The sequence below is a fragment of the Lynx canadensis genome, chromosome C2 (genome assembly GCF_007474595.2).
Source record: "Lynx canadensis isolate LIC74 chromosome C2, mLynCan4.pri.v2, whole genome shotgun sequence".
NCBI lineage: Eukaryota > Metazoa > Chordata > Mammalia > Carnivora > Felidae > Lynx > Lynx canadensis.
The window spans coordinates 110,222,314-110,241,253 of NC_044311.2; positions in this window are offsets into that span (position 1 = coordinate 110,222,314).

Here is an 18,940-nt window from a genome sequence, read left to right on the forward strand (position 1 = left end):
GAAATTTGAGGATGATATTGTGATAACTTTCCTTATATCTGACGATGAGCAAATACACGTATGTTTACAAGTTTTAGTTAACATATGTGAAGTACTAATCAATTTTTGACTGTCCAAATTAACCAACTTTTACTTTAAACAGTTAACTACTGGTTCTGAGTATATCATATAAGAGAGAATCTAACGTACCTTCAACCAGTCTCATTACTTAAACCTTTAGTCCTAGCTGGAAAATAAACAGTGATGCTGAGTTACTCATTTTCCTTAGATGAGCTTTTATAACACAGGTCTCAGTGGTTTTTTGATTGTTTGCTTGTTTATTTTAAAGAAAATAATATATAACTATTTAGTCCTTGAAAAGAGAAGGGATGAAATTAGAAAAGACTCTACTGTAATTATCCAAAAATTCTGTAGACGTGCCATTGTTCTTTATGCACAGCAGATGCACAGTAAAGGCTTGGTTCCAAATGAGCAGAGCCAAGACATTTGTTTTAAAATTTAAAAATGTTTTAGAATTCTCTTTCTATATTTCTTTTTGAGGCTGGTCTTTGAATATTAATATTCTGTCTCCTCATATTTTCTGGTTTGTGCTGGAGTGACTGGCTGAACGAGGGATAATCTGGTTATATGCTTATGACCCAGAGAGATTGAAGATGCTCTTGGCTAAGGATTTGGACTTGAAAGAAATGATTATGTGATGGATAGGATTCCATAACGCCACCTGTCTCCTATTCTCTGTGCAGTTCTAACACCTACATAGGTATTTGAAAATGTTCTGACTTGTGATCTGTTTACTTAAGTAACAGAAAGTTCTGCAGACTGGTGCCTAAAAACTTTTAATGATTCTGAAACAAGACTGGAAAGATTTTATCTTTGAAAAACAAATACATATATGACTCACTATGGGCAAATGCAAGGTACTTTTTCTTCTTTTTGGAAATCAGTGGAGTTTTTCCAATGCTTTAATTTACTTTTCATAGGCTATAATATCACAGTTGTGAGCATTTCCAATAACCCAGATTACAGACCAGCTGCACTGTTTGGAAAGAAGCTGCCTGAGTGGGACGGATCTTGTCATGCTTCTTCGAAAAGATGTTTGTGGTTATCTGACCAAAGGAAGAGCTTAAAGATATAGCTTTTTATTCTGTCTCTCACTTCACTATATGCTACCTAAAATTTTTATTAGATGACTCATTTCATAATTATGACTTGGTTAATGTTAAAATAAATGTATTTTAATACTTAATTGTACAAATAGAATTTTTTTCTCTCTATCCTTCATCCCTTGTGAGTAAATTGAAGCAACCAGAGCATATCCCTTTTGCAATCACTAAAACCATTTTGTTGAATATATGTATAACATTAAATATATGCATATGTACAAGTCATTGTTTACCTCTGAAAATAGCCAAAGTTAGAATTTTCTGAAAGCCCCTTTTGTGCATTGTAGTTTTTGAAAAAATGAATTTTATCTTTTTTAGAGTAGTTTTAGATTCACAGAAAAACTGAGCAGAAAGTACAGAGAATTCCCATATATCTCCTGCCCTATATAGGCACAATCTTCCTCACTATCAACATCCTGCAACAGATGGGTATATTTGTTACAAATGATGAACCTAATTGACACAGAATTATCCCCCACACTCAATAGTCTTGGTGCTACATGTTGTATGGATTTGGACAAAAGTGTAATAACATCTATCCATCATCATAGTATCATATCGGGTAGTTTCACTGCTCTAAAAATAATCTCTGCTCTGTTTATCCATCCCTCCATCCCCCTATTTCAGTAACTATTGATTTTTTTTACTGTCTGCATAGTTTTGCCTCTCCAGAATGTCATATAGTTGGAATAATGTGGTACAGAGCCTTTTTAGATTGGCTTCTTTCAATTAGTAATACACATTTAAGGTTCTTCCATGTCTTTTCATGGCCTGATAGCTTATATCTTCTTAGTAATGAATAATATTCCGTTGTCTGGATAGACTGCAGTTTATGTATTGACTCACCTACTAAAGAACATCTTGGTTGTTTCCAAGTTTTGGCAATGATAAATAAGGCTGCTACAAACATAGATGTGTGTGGTTCTTGCATGGACATGTTTTTAACTCCTTTGGGTAAATACCAGGGAGAGAAATTGCTGGATCATATGGTATGAATATGTTTACTTTATAAGAAACTGTTAAACTGTCTTCCATAGTAGTTGTACCATTTTGCTTTCCATTAACAATGGATAAGAGTTCCTGGTGAGATGTATTTTTAAATACTTTTATTGTAAGTTTTATAACAATCTTTTAAAATGGGTATTAATGAGGTTAATATATAAAAGTAATCAAGAAGACTGATTACCCTGATGCTAAGAAACTAGTCTGAAGTCTATTCTGGTTCAAAAGTATGTATTTTTTCTGTGCCATATTGCTTCTGCTCAATGTAAGCCATGATAAAACCCATAAAATATTTATAGATCCATTAAGTTGAACTATTTTTTCTAAATAAGCTTGAAATACAATCAGAATTTCCACGCACTGGGTCTGGATTTGTTAAAACTGAGGTCTGGCTTGCTAACTGAGGTCTCGCTTGGTATGTAAATGGTGGTTAGTTAATTAATGGTAGAGCCAGTTTTGTCCAAAGTTTTGTTAACTTTGGATCTTAGCAATTGTAAGGCTGATTTTTCATATGTTGCTTATGGTGTTGTCTTGCTATACTATATTCTCTTTTATTTTCAAAAGTCGTGTTAAATTTGGCCTTTTTTAAAACAAAGTTTTAGCGCTTTTGGTCATGTATACTATTAAATTCACAGATAAGTCCAGACCTGAATAACTTGAAAAACTTGAATGTGTTAAAGTGAGAAATTCACACAGGAAGGTTTTCAGTGTATGTGTCATAAAAACTAAGAGAATTGATTCTAGCTGCCATAAAAGATGGTTCCATTTATGTAGAGTTCCTCCCAGGCAGCTAGTGCTCAAATAAGAACCAAGTTTCATCTTCCTACTTTTACTTTTCTACCGCTCTCTGCTCTTCATATTCAGGGGTTCAACAAATATTTATTGGTCATCTACTTTGGGCAAGGTTGCATGTGCGTGAAAGTATGTGGCATAGTGTGTACCTTACTCTCAGCCCTATTGCACTCCTGTAGAGTGGACATTAATCTCACAGGATAATAATATGACTTCCCTTCTGTTTCTTAACTACTAATTATTCCTTCAATGTTTTCCATCTTGCCAATGGGCTTTGCTTAAGTAGTTTCTTTATATCCTCAACCGTATATAGCATCATGTTCCTCCCATAAAATGTATTCTACCATGATTGATCCCTTGGATTATTGAACCTCAGAAAAATCCTGTATCAATTTCTTTCTTAATCCCTGTGTTTTAGTTCTGTGTCCTTAAAGCCAGTAAATTTCTACCACATGGAACTTGATCAGCCCATTAGGATTATGAATAAATTATGGAAAATAACTTTAATAATGATGATGGTGAGCATTACTTAAATGTAACTTTTACAGACAAAAATAAAAGATAAAGTTTGGTGATTGCTATGACTTATTAAAGAATCATAAGTATGAAAGATGAATTTTATATTAGAAGAATGAGCTGGAAAGGGAAGTTTAGTGCTAGTGACCACTCTATTCTCAAAGGACAAAGCATCCCAAAATAAGGTAGTTCCTGACTAGTTTGAGTACTAGTTGGGAAGACCTGGTGCTTAAAGCTTGTGTCTTTTTTTTTTAATGTTTATTTTCAGAGGTAGTGAGAGAGAGAGAGAGAGAGAGAGAGAGAGAGAGAGCATGTACACGTGAGCAGGGAAGGGGCAGAGAGGGAGAGAGAGAATCCCAAGTAGGCTCCACTCTGTCAGCACAGAGCCTGATGTGGGGCTTGATCCCATGAACCATGAGATCATGAGCCAAAATCAAGAGTCAGATGCTTAATGGTCCTTGTTGTATTAGCCTTCTCTGACCATAGGAAAAATATTAAATTTCTTCCTAATTGCTTGCAGTACATGAAATATCACAGCTTATCCAAATCTATAAATCTTATATCTGCAAGTTTTCTTTGTTAGGTCTGTTTTTGTGAGAAAGGGAAAAAAGTGTAAGTGGAATGCATCTATCAGTTCTTAAATTAGGAAAATTGAACTAGATAGTTGAAGTGTCAAGCTAATTAAAAATTTGTAAACATTTTATAAATAGTATAGCACCCCAATAGTATAGTAGGAATGCCGTGCTAGATTTAAGGGTGATATAGGTGATCCCATGGTATGTAATTATTAAGTTGAAGACAATACATTAGGCTGACATTGAGTTTTTATAGTATAACCTCTCATGAAGCCTCTTGTTAACATGCAGGTGATTAATCCCCAAGTGGGCTCATGCCATTGGCTCTGGCAGTCTCTACCTCGTATACAACACAGAACTGGAGCCCATGAGGATGTTACACCTATTCTTGGCAATGTTTTACATGGATTTCTATGACTATACAATTATTTAGGGGAAAATGGTATGTGGGAAGGATTCTTAGTATTTATTATTTTAGACATAATAAATAATTTTCTAAAAATTAATTGGTCAAAAGATTTCCCCAGTGTATTGTTTATTTTCAGAGGCAAGGGAAGGAAGCTGGTGACCTTTCGGTATTCTCACATCAACAGCCACGAGGCATTTTAATTTAAGGGGAAACAAAATCTGTGACCCACTTTTAAACAATTGAGACTGATTAACCTTTGTTTAAATTCATCTAACTTAAAATAAACAGTCTGGAAATAAGTTCTTGGACATTTTTCAGTAGGAAGAGGAGAAAATGTCATTTAAATACCCAAAGTAAGAAGAGATGTTAACTACACAGTTGCTGGTGTGAATTGTGGGAAAACTTTATTTAAAAATCTTTATTGGCTCTTTAACGTAGAGATCCTATCCTCATCTCTCCTGGTTTTAAAAATGGGTTAGTTTTACAGGTGAATGAAACCAAAGAGGATCTTAACAAGGGTCTATATTTACATGTGTATACCTTTAAACAAAGAAAAAATATATTTGTTCTTTGTGGAAATTGGGAACATATCTCCCCTCCTTCTCTAAAATGTATTGAATCATAGTGTTAAATGCACAAGAGCTGAAGAGGATTGAATTGAGAGTCTCTTTAACCTGAACCATCCAAAATTTGAATTCTTACGGTAGTGGAATTTGGTAGTGTGTGTCATTTTTCATGGTACTCTTTTTTGTAGTTTTGGGCTATGTAGGAGTCAGGAGGTTGAATTTGGAATTAACCAGTAGTATGAGTTGAGCAAGCTATTTAATCTCTCTATGCCTCCGTTTCTATTAAAGAATAGAAAAGGGGAAACTGTCTTTGCTGAGACAAAAACAGGATATGAGCATAATGTATTTTAAGCCATATATTTCTATAAAAACTCAAATGGAATTAAGACATCAACAATGAAAAGTTTGGGTTAGGTGGTGATGCTCTTAAGAATTTCCATGGCTAGGGGCGCCTGGGTGGCGCAGTCGGTTAAGCGTCCGACTTCAGCCAGGTCACGATCTCGCGGTCCGTGAGTTTGAGCCCCGCGTCAGGCTCTGGGCTGATGGCTCGGAGCCTGGAGCCTGTTTCCGATTCTGTGTCTCCCTCTCTCTCTGCCCCTCCCCTGTTCATGCTCTGTCTCTCTCTGTCCCAAAAATAAATAAAAACGTTGAAAAAGAAAAAAAAATTAAAAAAAAAAAAAAAAAGAATTTCCATGGCCACAAAAAAGCCCCACTAAGCTTTATTTTTAAAAATTATTATATTCATAAATTGAATGCCCTTAGAGTGTAAAGAATGATGCATTTTGTTGATAGAATAGAGTGCATTTATAATTCTTTGAGGAATCTTTTAATTGGTGTGTATGTATATATTTAGTATCTATCAAATATCTAATAAATTTACTTAATGACCTGCATTTATATCAATAATGTGATTGCCTTTCTGTTCTAATTAGCCAATAGTGGTTTCATTTAGGACCAAGAACTCAGACTGTTACATGTTGGCTTTTCTTTTCTTTTTGCCTTAAGTTACTTTTTCCAATTTTCCTTAGCTGAATAGCATTTAACCAAACCTGTTAATAGGTTTTCCTTCACAAATATTTCAAAATGTAGCTTTTGTTTTATTTATTTTTTGAGAGTTTTTATTTTAATTCCAGTTAACATACAGTGTTATATTAGTTTCAGGTGTGCAGTATAGTGATTCAACACTTTCATACGTTACCCCATGCTCTTCATGACAAGTGCACTCCTTAATCCCCATCACCTATTATTTTAAATCTGTTTGCAACTTCACAAAGACTTTGAAATATAACTAAACAGCATATAACTAATTCTTAGTACTCTATTAATAAGACACCTAATAAGACTGATATAATCTATTAAGGGAAAAGACAGGACTTATATAAGAAAAAGAAGCAAAGAGGAGAAGAAGAAACAACGAATTGTTTTCATTGGGCAAGATGTGGATGAGTTGGCACCAAGCAAAGAGAACTTTATCTTTAGTTGCTCATGGATTCTCCAGAAGACCTTGGATATTTCCCTGTAACAGTTTGCTCAGCATTGTGTCTATTAGTGTCCCTAATTAGTGTCTCCATCTTGGTTTTGCTAGGTGTGCTTCATTCCTCTTATCACCATTTTTCATGACCAATCACTTTTTTTTTTTTTACATATGCCCAATACATAGCTATCTTAATTTTCTATTGCTGCTGTAACAAATTATCACAAAACTAATAGCTAAAAGAATACAAATGTATTATTTTATAGTTCAGAGTCTAAAATAAGTCTGCAGGGCTGTAGGGGATAATTTATTTCCATGGTCTTTCCAGCTTCTACAGCTGGCCTGCATTCCTTGGCTCATTGCTACATCATGCTGGCCTTTGCTTCTGTTGTCATGTCTTCTTTGCGATTATGTTGAGCTCACCCAGGTAATCCAGGGTAACCTTCCCATCTAAAGATCCCTAAAGTCCTTTTTGCCATGTGAGGTGACATATTCACAGGTTTTGGGGATTAGAATGTAGACATCTTAGGGGGGATGTCATTATTTCTGACTGTCACAACAGCAGATGACAAGATCCATAGTCAATATAAGAAGCTGCAGTAATTACAATAATGCCCATAATTAACCAGGAGCTTAAAACAAAAAGCTATTAAGACATATCAATAATTGATAATTATGTCTTTTATGATTAAAGTTCTAAGTCTCCTTCACAAAGTAGTTAAAAAGTAAAAAGTAGACTTTATAACACATTTTCCATGAGATCCATCAGTAAGATCATAATTTGTTTTTACTTTCTTCATGGAAATTCATTTATTTCCATGTATATACGTTTATTGGCTAATAATCACCAGGAACAAACTATGTGTCAAGTTCTGCCCTCATAGAAAGATAACCTGTAGTGATTGATAGGATTACATGGCAGTGTTGGGAATGAGGGGCATAGATATCTCAGGGAGAGTATATGGAGTTCCTAACGTCATGTGGAGGATGTGGATGGATTTTGGCAGTCACTTAAATAGCCAAAAGGTCTAAGAAAAGAACTGGTTGACCTTTAGGCATCAGCGTTCTAGGCATTTATACCATGAGAAAACTAACTATAAAAACTGTCAATAGCTGTCCCTGTTATTCTTTTGTAAGACATTTTCCATTGACAACTTTGAGTGAAATTTTCTTGGCTTTCAGAGGTTTTCCTGTCATGCTGTTTTTAGACAGTAATCTGATGACCATGAGAAAGGAAGAACTGCTCTTAGTTTGATAAGCATCAGAGGGTTTGGTGAGAGGACAGCTGTAAAGTTGAAACTGTGTCATCTTTTCATATTACTGCCTCAGTGATGCTAGTCATTGCCTGACCACCCAATTAAAAAAACAAAAAACAAAAAAAAAACCCATCCAGTTCCTGTTGCATCTACTCCAGACACAATGCAAGAACCTCTGGACTTCTTGGGGCAAGGGTTTCCCATGTAGCTTTTTTCCATTGAAGGCAATCATTGGCTGGCATGAGGATGCCTTCCCTAATGACCAGGAGCTGTTGAATCCCGATCATTGCTACATTCTAAGGAATGCAGACCACTCAGCACTGATGCTCTTTATGGTATTAGGAAGGTCCTTGGCTACAAAACAGCATTTAGCTCTGGGGCCACAATTACAACATGACTTGTTGCCTTCAGATCTGCACATAAATGAGTAAGTTCTAGCTGTTACTTGGAATCTATTTTCATGGCCATCTCTTAATAAACTCTACTGAGTTTCATTAAGAGTTTTGTTTGTTTGTTTTTCAGAGTGCCCCTATGACTTTAATCTTTATTGCACTACAGCTTTTGAAGCTTTTGTCTGAGGTTCTGTTCTGAGACCCCTGTCACTGGATTATAGATTTGGTGCAACTGACTCATAAAGTTTGACCATACCAAAATCTATCTTAACCACCTCTTCAGGGTGGTACATTGTAAAGTTGATTGCCTGTGGACCACTGGCTTGAAGAGATAGATAATAGATGACTAACCAGAAAGTTTTCAGAAGAGCCTAAGCTTTTATAGATTGCACTTCCTTTTAAAAATGATGTTTTATGGGGAAACAAACTTTATATTCCCACAGGTGGCTGCTGCATTGACCTTAATTGGGACTTATTTCTATAGGCTTTGTTGTTAAATGTTTGTTTTTAGTCTGTCTTAACTCTCTATGGTTGTGTAAAAGACTGGATTAGATTATTCCATGTTCCAGAATAGATATTGTTTTGTTAGGGAACTACTGTTAAAGCAAACCTATGTTTTGTTTAAGCCTAACAACCCATTTTTATTATAGACTTTTTTATAATAAGGAAAATATTGCTTCTTTATTCTTTAATTATATAGTGGTATTCTTAGATATGTATCTCCATGAAACTAAAACAAGTACTAATTTGGAAGAAGAATTTAGAACTTTTTAAAAATAAGGTTATTTAAGCTTTTGTAAACTTTTATACAAGTTACTTGCTTTTATATAAACATTCTAAGGGAGTATTTTTCTTAGATTATTTTGAATTCTAACATGCTGCTTTCTGACAATCCCTTAAGATTATAAATTTGACATATCAGACCAGGCTATTAAGGAATATAAAATGGCTTTATTATCCCAGGTAGGTGGAAAAATTAAGGATATTTTTATGTAAGATGGCAAAAAACTTGGTCATATTCTCTATAGTTTTGGCTTTCTTACAATAAAGTAACAAATGCAATTCTAACCACAAGTTTATCTTTACCACATTTACCACAAGGGTAAATGCACAGAGTTAGTTCCTAGAGCCCCGTGCTCATTTTCAAGCTAATTCTTGCTCTGATTTATTAAGATATAATTGACAAATAAAGTTGTATATATTTAAATTGTACAACATGACAACATACATAGATAAAATGGTTATCATAATCAAGGTAACACATCTGTCACTTGACATAGTTGCCATTTTTCTTTCTGTGTGGTGAGAATGTTTAACATCTACTCTCAGCAAATCTCAACTTGACAATTGAGTATTATTAACTATAGTTACTAGGCTATAAACTAAATCCCCGGAAGTTATTCATTTCATAACTGAAAGTTTGTACACTTAGACAAACATCTCTCCATTTCCCCCACTCCCCAGTTCCAGGCAACCACCATTCTACTTTGTTTCTATGAATTGAATTTTTTAAGGAAAAGATTCAATTATATGTGAGAGCATATAGTATTTGTCTTTCTCTGTCTGGCTTATTTCACTTAGAATAACATCCTCTGGATTTATCCATGTTGTCATAAATGACAGGTTTTCCTTATTTTTTATGGCTTTACCCTGACACCAAAGCCAGACAAGGACACTACAAGAAAATAAAATTATAGCCCAATATCTTTGGTGAACTAAATGCAAAAATCCTTGACAAAATACTAGCAAACACAATTCAACAGCACATCAAATGGATCATATAATATGATCAAGTGAGATTTATCCCTGGGGTGCAAGGATTGTTCAACATACATAAATCGGTAAATGTAATATACCACATTCACAGAATGACCCATATGGTTATTTTAATAGATGCAGAAAAAGCATTTGGTGAAATTCAACATCCTTTCATGATAAAAGCTTTCAACAAATTAAGAACAGAAGGAATGTACCATAATATGCCAGAATATATATATCATAATGTACCCTAATCACTAAAACAAAGGCCATATATAATAGACCACAGCTAATATACTCAGTGGTGAAAAGCTGAAAGCTTTTCCTCTAAGATCAGGAACAAGATAGAGATGCCCACTCTGATCACTTCTATTCAACATAGTGCTGGAAGTCTTAGTTAGAACAATTAGGCAAGAAAAAAAAGGCATCCAAGTGAAATGGTCTTTTCTTGCAGATGACATGATCTTATACATAGAAAGCCCTCCATCGAAAGCTCCACAAAAAACTTCAAAAAAACCAACCCCTCAAAATAACAAAGAAACCACACCAATAAACTAAAGTTTCAGAATACAAAATTAATATACAAAAATCAGTTGCATTTACTCTACAAGAGAAATTAAGGAAACAATTCATTTACAGTATCATCAAAAAGGGTAAAATACCTATGAATAAATTTAACCAAGGATTAAAGATCAATACACTGAAAACTACAAAAAATCGATGAAAGTAATTGATTAAGACACAAATAAATGGAAATATATTCTTGCTCAGGGATTGGAAGAATTAATATTGTTAAAATGTCCATACTACCCCAAGTACTCTGCAGATTCAATGCAATCTCTGTCAAAATCCCAAAGGCACTTTTTACAGAAATGAAAAACAGTACTAAAATTCACATGGAACTGCAGTATTTGAACAGCCAAAGCAATCTTGAGGAAGGACAAAGCTGGAGCCATCACACTTCCTGATTTCAAACTATATTACAAAGCTATAGTAATCAAAACAAAATGGTACTGGCATAAAAACAGACACAAAGGTTAGTGAAAAGGAATAGAAAGCTCAGATATAAATCCACATAGATGTTCAAGTAATCTTTGACAAGAGTGTTAGGAATACACAATGGAGGAAGGATAGCTTCTTCAGTAAATGGTGTTGGGAAAACTGGACAGCCACATGCAAAAGAATGAACCTGGACCCATATCTTCTTACACCACTCACAAAAATCAACTCAAAATGGGTCAAAGCCTTAAATGGAAGACCTGAAGCCATAAACCTCCTAGGAGAAAACATAGGAAAAAAAGACTTGACATTGGTCTTGGCAATGATTTTTTTATGTATATAACACCAAAAATATAAGCAACAAAAGCAAAAATCAATGAGTGGGACTACATTAAAGTAAAAGTCTTCTGTGCTAACAAAAGAAAAAAAATCAGTAAAAAGGCAACCTATGGAATGGGAGAAAATATTTGCAAGTCATATATCTGATAAGAAGTTAATATCTAAAATATGTCAGGAACTCATAAAACTCAATGACAAAAAAATAAAAATGTTTAAATAAATTAAATTAATTTCAATCAATTTTAAAAGGATTTGAATAGACATTTCCCCAAAGACATACAAATGGACAACAGGTAAATGAAAAGTTGCTTAACATCATTAATCACCAGGAAAATGCTAATCAAAACCACAGTGAGATAGCACCTAACACCTGTTAAGATGGCCAATATATTGGAAAAAAAAAGATAACAAATTTGGTTGAGGATGTGGAGAAAAGGGAGTCTGTGTACTCTGTTGGAGGAAATTTAAATTGGTGTTGCTAGTATGGAAAACACTATGATGGTTCCTTAAAAAATTAAAAACAGAACAGCAATCCTACTTCTGGGTATTATCTAAAGGAAATAAAATTAGTATCTCAAAGAGCTATCTATACCCCCCCCCATGTTCATTGTGGCATTATTAATGATAGCCAAGATATGGAAATAAGTATGGTGACTACACTTTTTGTGGTGAGCATTGAGTAAATACAGAATTGCCAAATCAATATATTGTACACCCGAAACTAATATAACACTGTATGCCAATTATATGTAAAAAAAAAAAAAAGATACGGAAAGAACCTAAGTGTCCATTGATGGATGCATGGATAAAGAAAATATATAGCTTTTGCTTTGATACAACATACATTAAGCACCTGCCACTGTAAAAATTATTTTTCCTGTCTATAGTGAAAATTCAAGGGTTGTATCTAATTTAACTATTAGTATACTCTCCTCACCTGTCTGGGTCTGCCTCTGTAATCCTGCAATATTAAACAAAAGGGGATTCTTGCCTTGAGCTTTAGAAGTAAAGTATTTATGTCTCAGTTAGATTAAGCAGTGATACTCTGTTTTATCAGGTAGGTTTCAGGCCCTAATGAAATCAAGAACGATGATTCCTTTTGGTAGTGGTTTGCTAGATGTTTTGTTTGTTTTTTAATATCATGTTTAGAATACTCATCTATACCAGGATGGAGCAGTGATGGCAGAGAGTCTGTTAATAATCTCAAAATTAAAAGCTGTGCAGGTAATTTAAGTAAATAACTTTTGTATCTTATTTTTTATTATTATTTTTAATATGAAATTTATTGTCAAATTGGTTTCCATACAACACCCAGTACTCATTCCAACAGGTGCCCTCCTCAATACCCATCACCCACCCTCCCCACCCTCCCAGCCCCCATCAACCCTCAGTTTGTTCTCAGTTTTTAAGAGTCTCATATTTTGGCTCCCTCCCTCTCTAACCAATTTTTTTCCTTCCCCTCCCCCCATGGTCTTCTGTTAAGTTTCTCAGGATCCACATAAGGGTGAAAACAGATGGTATCTGTCTTTCTCTGTATGACTTATTTTACTTAGCATAACACTCTCCAGTTCCATCCACGTTGCTGCAAAAGGCCATATTTCATTCTTTCTCATTGCCACGTAGTATTCCATTGTGTATATAAACCACAATTTCTTTATCCATTCATCAGTGGATAGACATTTAGCCTCTTTCCATAATTTGGCTATTGTTTAAAGTGCTGCTATAAACATTGGGGTACAAGTGCTCCTATGCATCAGCACTCCTGTATCCCTTGGGTAAATTACTAGTAGTGCTATTGCTGGGTCACAGGGTAGATCTATTTTTAATTTTTTGAGGAACCTCCACACTGTTTTCCAGAGTGGCTGCACCAGTTTGCATTCCCACCAACAGTGCAGGAGGGTTCCCGTTTCAGTGAAGAAATGGGCAGAAAACATGAATAGACACTTCTCTAAAGAAGACATCCAGATGGCCAACAGGCACAGGAACAGATGCTCAACGTCGCTCCTCATCATGGAAATACAAATCAAAACCACACTCAGATACCACCTCACGCCAGTCAGAGTGGCCAAAATGAACAAATCAGGAGACTATAGATGCTGGAGAGGATATGGAGAAACTTTTGCATTTTAGAAGACACTTGCCCCATATAAATGTGAGAAATTGGGCCAGACATTCTAGATTTTTAAGAAGAAATGAAAGTCTGAATACTTCATATGAAGTGTTTTATATTGGCAATGAACTAAATCAAAACATTGCAGACGAAAGAAAAAACAACTGCTAGATTGAAACCTCTGGAGTAAAGGACATCTAGGTTCCTTCTATCTGTACAACAGGTCTAGTTAATGAATTGTACTCACCACTCCATCACCCTGTTCTCATTGGCTCATCATACAGTTTCTTTATTAAATAAGATGCCAAGGAGTGTCTTATCAATAACCTGATTATGTCTTTTTACCATAGAAACCTAGCTTTGATATTTTGGTTTAGAAAAATGATACTGATAAATGGCTCTAGGGTTTTGTCCAAATGATGCTAATGGGATTCCTTTTGATCACATACTTTAATATCATTGTCAGAATAAGTACTAACCTGAATATGAACTGGTACTTTTTAGTTTTTAAATTTTTCTTAATTTTTGAGAGAGAGAGTGTGGAGGGCACATGGGGGAGGGGCAGAGAGAGAGGGAGACAGAAGATCCAAAGGTGGCTCTGTGCTGACAGCAGGGCACCCAGTGCAGGGCTTGAATTCACGTACCATGAGTTCATGACCTCAGCTGAAGTCAGATACTTAGGCTGAGCCACCCAGGCACCCTGAACTTGTACTTTTTAAAAGCACTATTGAACTAAGTCATGGTTTAGGTTGTCAGCCATCACAGACCTGATAAAATTAGATAGGAAGCACAGTGATTTTTGTTACAAAATTTTTGACTAAAGGAAACTTGGTATCTAAATCTTAATCATAGGACTGTAACTCTTTGGGGGGGGAATCTCTAATAAAATTTTAAGTGGGGAAAAAAGTAAATCAGAATTTCAGCATCCAAAAATAGAATTATGGATTTTTCCTCAAAATATTTGGCATTAGTGTTTGACCCTTGTATTGGACCCTCTATTCCAAATATGTGTAGAAACTGAATAGAATAAGGAAAAGCAAGAATTTTTGGTTAGTTTTAAGTAAGCTTGCAATGTTGTATGGAAAATTATTTTCAAAAAAGCCCTGCAATACCTTGGCAGAGCTCAAGGATATTGCTGTTTGATGCAAAAGTTTGAGCCCTGACAGATTTCTCTTAGTATCATTCCTTCACATGTTAATATGATCGAGTTCTAGATTCTTGCTGGAAGGTATTAAGCAAGAGAAATGGTACTACTCGATGTAGAAGGAAAGTAGTTGACACGGGATACTTGGGAGCATTCAGACATACTTCAACTTCAATTAAGATTTAGCCAAGGACATTGCTGCTTACTTTATAAAGTGGTGGACTTTGTTTTATGTGACCTTTTTCTATTTGATAAATTTATTCAAATATAAAATCATGGCAACTCAGGAAGGGTTCTTACAGAAGGGGAAATTGGCCAGAGGTTTGACTAGGAAAGGAGGACTCAAAGTACATTAGACATGGCTCTTGGGACAGCAAAGGAAGCAAGGTAGAAGATAATGATATCTCACAGAGCAGTAAAACCTAGTGTAACTTCTCCCCGAGCTAGGAGGCTGTGAGTTGTGAGCTAGATTTCAAAATAAGGCAGGCAGTTGAGCATGAAGTAGAGACCGGTTTTTATGGGAAAGATCACCCACAAAAATACTCTGTCGTTTCAGTCTTGTAAAGGACTTCCAGAGAGTAACGTTTGAGTAACAGAAGTTTGGACTTCCCTTTGAAATTAGACATGTTATTTACATATAAACGACCATCAAAATCCAGTTTTCCTTAGAGTACTGGGAGAAGAGAATACGCCCACAACACATTCCCTGAAAGAATTGCCTGAGAAATTTGTGGAAGAGCGTCTCTTAGTCCCTTTTTTTTCCATCTCTCCAGCATTTTACCTCCTTTCCTATATGTTGAAAATTCCCTGCTACAAATGACTTGATAGAAACAGAGCCCAAACTTGATGACTTGGGCACTACTGAAGCAGAAAATTCCTTACTACCATAGACACAGAAAATTCTCAGAAACTGTTTCTCTGGCTCCTTTGAAACTAGGTCAGTAGGCAATAGTGGCGGGAACGTTCACCCTGGAATCCCTGAGCAGAGCTGAGGCACACATAGAAAGGGGCTCCCTGAGGGCAGCAGCAGGAGTGTCTGGAGAACGAATCCGGAATCCGGAATCAGTGCTGGGTGCATGTGGTGGGGGAGGGGCTGCACCAGGCGGTCTGTACCACAACTCTGGTGGCTCTGGCTGCAGAGCTTTTCTTTGTCCCCACCTATCCTGAGCCTGATTTTCCAGCCTCCTCAGTAAATGTGAGATATCAATATCCTTTAGTATTATTTTTTCTGCTTAAATCAGGTAGAGTTGGTTTCTGTTCTTTGCAACTGATTATAATACGCAAAGGGAATCAGAAAACATTTTCCCATTTAGTCCCTGAAGAAGAAAACTTGATGGTGTTTGAAGAGCTGGAAATTAAATTGAGCTTTTAAACTACAGAGCTTTCAAGGCCAGGTACCACCCTGGGAGGCAGAGGGGAGAACATTGTTCTGGATGAAAACTCATGAAGCAAAGGAATCTGGTGATAAGATTGCTTGACTCCTTTCCTCATAAAGTCATTTATGTCTTTTTTTTCCCCTAGACTTCGGGTTCTTTCTTCTCTTGTAACCTCTGGGTCTAACGTGGCACCTGGCAAAGAGTAGCTGCTGCAGGATGTGAGTCCGTTTTCCTGGTTCTGCAGTTCCCTGACTCTTAGAAGTAAGTAGCCAAACTAGTTTCAAAGAATGATGTATATTTGGTTTATTTCTTTCTAAATGCTGTGAAATAACTCCCTAATTAGAAAACAGACTAAAATTTTTTTGTGGAGTCTTAAGGAATCCATGTATCTTTTGCTTTGTAGAAAACTCTTCGCTACTACAGACGTGTTCCTTGTGGTTTCGTTTTTGAGTGATTACATGGGGATAAGGGAGCCTTTGAAGAGACTTGTGAGTTCTGAATGTAAATACATCATTCCAAGAACTGCTGCTTTAGGAAGAGTCCTGAAACTAAATAAATCTTAGAAACTTGAGAGAAAAATGGCAGGACTTTGTTTTATCCTATAAAGAGAAATCCTTATGGCATCAAAATTGGAGCCCAAGGTACTTGGAGCCAGACAGCTTGCTCTTGGCCTTGGAGGCCCAGCAGGCTGATCTCCAAACATCACAGCCTCAAACAGCCTTATAATTAATGAGGAAAATAGTGGAGGAAAACTTTGGAGCGCCACTGGTCTCTGTTTATGTTTGTTTCTTTTCTTTGCCTCTCTGGTAATAAGACTTTTTATATTCTCTCCGCAGTACTTGGAGTGCTTCTCTAAACCCTAACATTTGTCCCATGTCCATACACATATTAGATAAGTCTTGTAATATAAAGAGTACTATAGAGGATCAGTGTAATATTTTACAGAGCTCAATATTTAGCTTTTAGGTAGTGACATTAAGCTATCATCATAGGGGAGTGTGACACCTTCACTGTTGCCACACTTTTCCAAAGCAAAAAGGGCATCAGAAACATGTGACTCTTGGGGCGCCTGGATGGCTCAGTTGGTTAAGCATCTGACTTAGACTCAGGTCATGATTTCGCAGTTTGTGAGTTTGAGCCCTGTATCAGGCTCTGTGCTGACAGCTCAGAGCCTGGAGCCTGCTTTGGATTCTGTGTCTCCCTCTGTCTCTGCCCCTGCCCCACTCGTGCTCTGTCTGTCTCTCTCTCAAAAATAAATAAACATTAAAAAATAAAAAAAAAAAGTGACTCTTGTTTAGCTTCACATATAATTATGGTGAAATTTGAAGCATGGAGTTAAATAATAGCTGAAATAAATAATAGATGAACAACTTGCTTCCTGTTTCCTTGAGATTATCTGAAATGGCCAGTTTTACATTCCAGCTACTAGGCTCAGGATAGGTGCTTACTCTGAAATTTTGCACTTGGTAATTAAGCATAAATATTCTCTTGAGTAAGAACCTATATGATTTAGAAGGCCCTGAAGTATTAAATATGATGGAAAATAGGTTTGCAAGTTAATATAAAAGAAATTTAAAACATTTAAATTCATCCCTTGAGCAGAGATTCTCAACCTTGGCTGCACATTAGAATCACATGAGGAGCTTTAAGAATCATGATGTTTTTTTGGTCACACCTCAGGCTGACTTATCTGGTCATGGGTGTGCCCAAGCCATCAAGATTTTTAGAAAGCTGCCTTAGGTAAAACTGTTTGACAGACTGAAATATATTAGAATTTATTGACTTTATCCAGGTGTTTCACAGAGTCAAATTAAATAATATCAGATCAAATCAGATCAGATCAGTCAGTAAGAAGCAGCATAATGTTTAACCCTTGTTCTTTCCTTAAATTCAGTTACAGATTGTGTTCTTTGTTTAATGTCTCTCACACCATCTAGACTGTAAACTCTCTGAGATCAGGGAACATCTCTGTGTTGTTTTCTGTTGTGTATTCTCAAGGCTCTATTCAGTATTAAGCATATGGTTGGCTCTCAAATATTATGGAATGAATAGAGAAATTCTTATAAATTTTTAATGTTTATTTATTTTCGAGAGAGAGAGACAGAATGTGAGCAGGGAAGAGGCAGAGAGAGACGGAGACATAGAATCTGAAGCAGGCTCCAGGCTCCAAGCTGTCAGCACAGAGCCTGACGTGGGTCTTGAACCCATGAGCTATGAGATCATGACCTGAGCCGAAGTCGGAGGCTTAATCAACTGGGCCACCCAGATGCCCCGAGAAATGCTTACAAAAAGATCTGAGTTATAAATACTCTTTAGAAAGCATTATATCTGGCTAATGTCATGTCAAAATTTCTTTTATGGGAATAAATTGCCTTGAATTCTTTAAGTTCAAAGCTCTCATTCTGTAAACTAAACTTCCTGTTAAAATGTGCTAAGCTATTTATTTTTCACATTTCAGTGTCCTGTAGGAATATAAGGTCCATGAGGGCAAAGGCTTTGCTTTGTTCATTGTTCTGTCTTCTATTCCTCCAGTCTCAATAAGATCTCAAATATTTCTAAAAAGAGAAAATTATATATCAATGCTTCTTAAACTGCATTCCAAGGAGATTAGGGCTCTTTAGCTATGCCCCAAGTTTGGGGGTTGGGAGTGATATAGAAGGGAATGAGAGAGACGTTGTGCTAAACTCTGTCCATGGTTACTTAAACTAGAGCAACTTTTATTCCTTGGGGCTCCTCATTTTATTTTTAAAAGCTTGAGTCACTAATGTGATATTTCACAGGAACATTTCCAAGAAATATTATGTTCCTAGAGGTTTATTTTAAAGAGTAAAACTAACATTTAACCTTGTAATTATATAGTATACCACACATATATAGAAGTGTTCAAAACATATGTAATGTATTCATAACACTAAACAAATACTCACATAAACATCAAGATCAACAAGTAGAGGGTTGCCAGCATCCCAGAAGCCTCTTTCATGTCCCCATTCAAATATTTCCTCCTCCCCACCCCCCAAAGAAACCACTATCTTGACTTCTAACCCTCTGGTTTTACCTGCTTGAGGA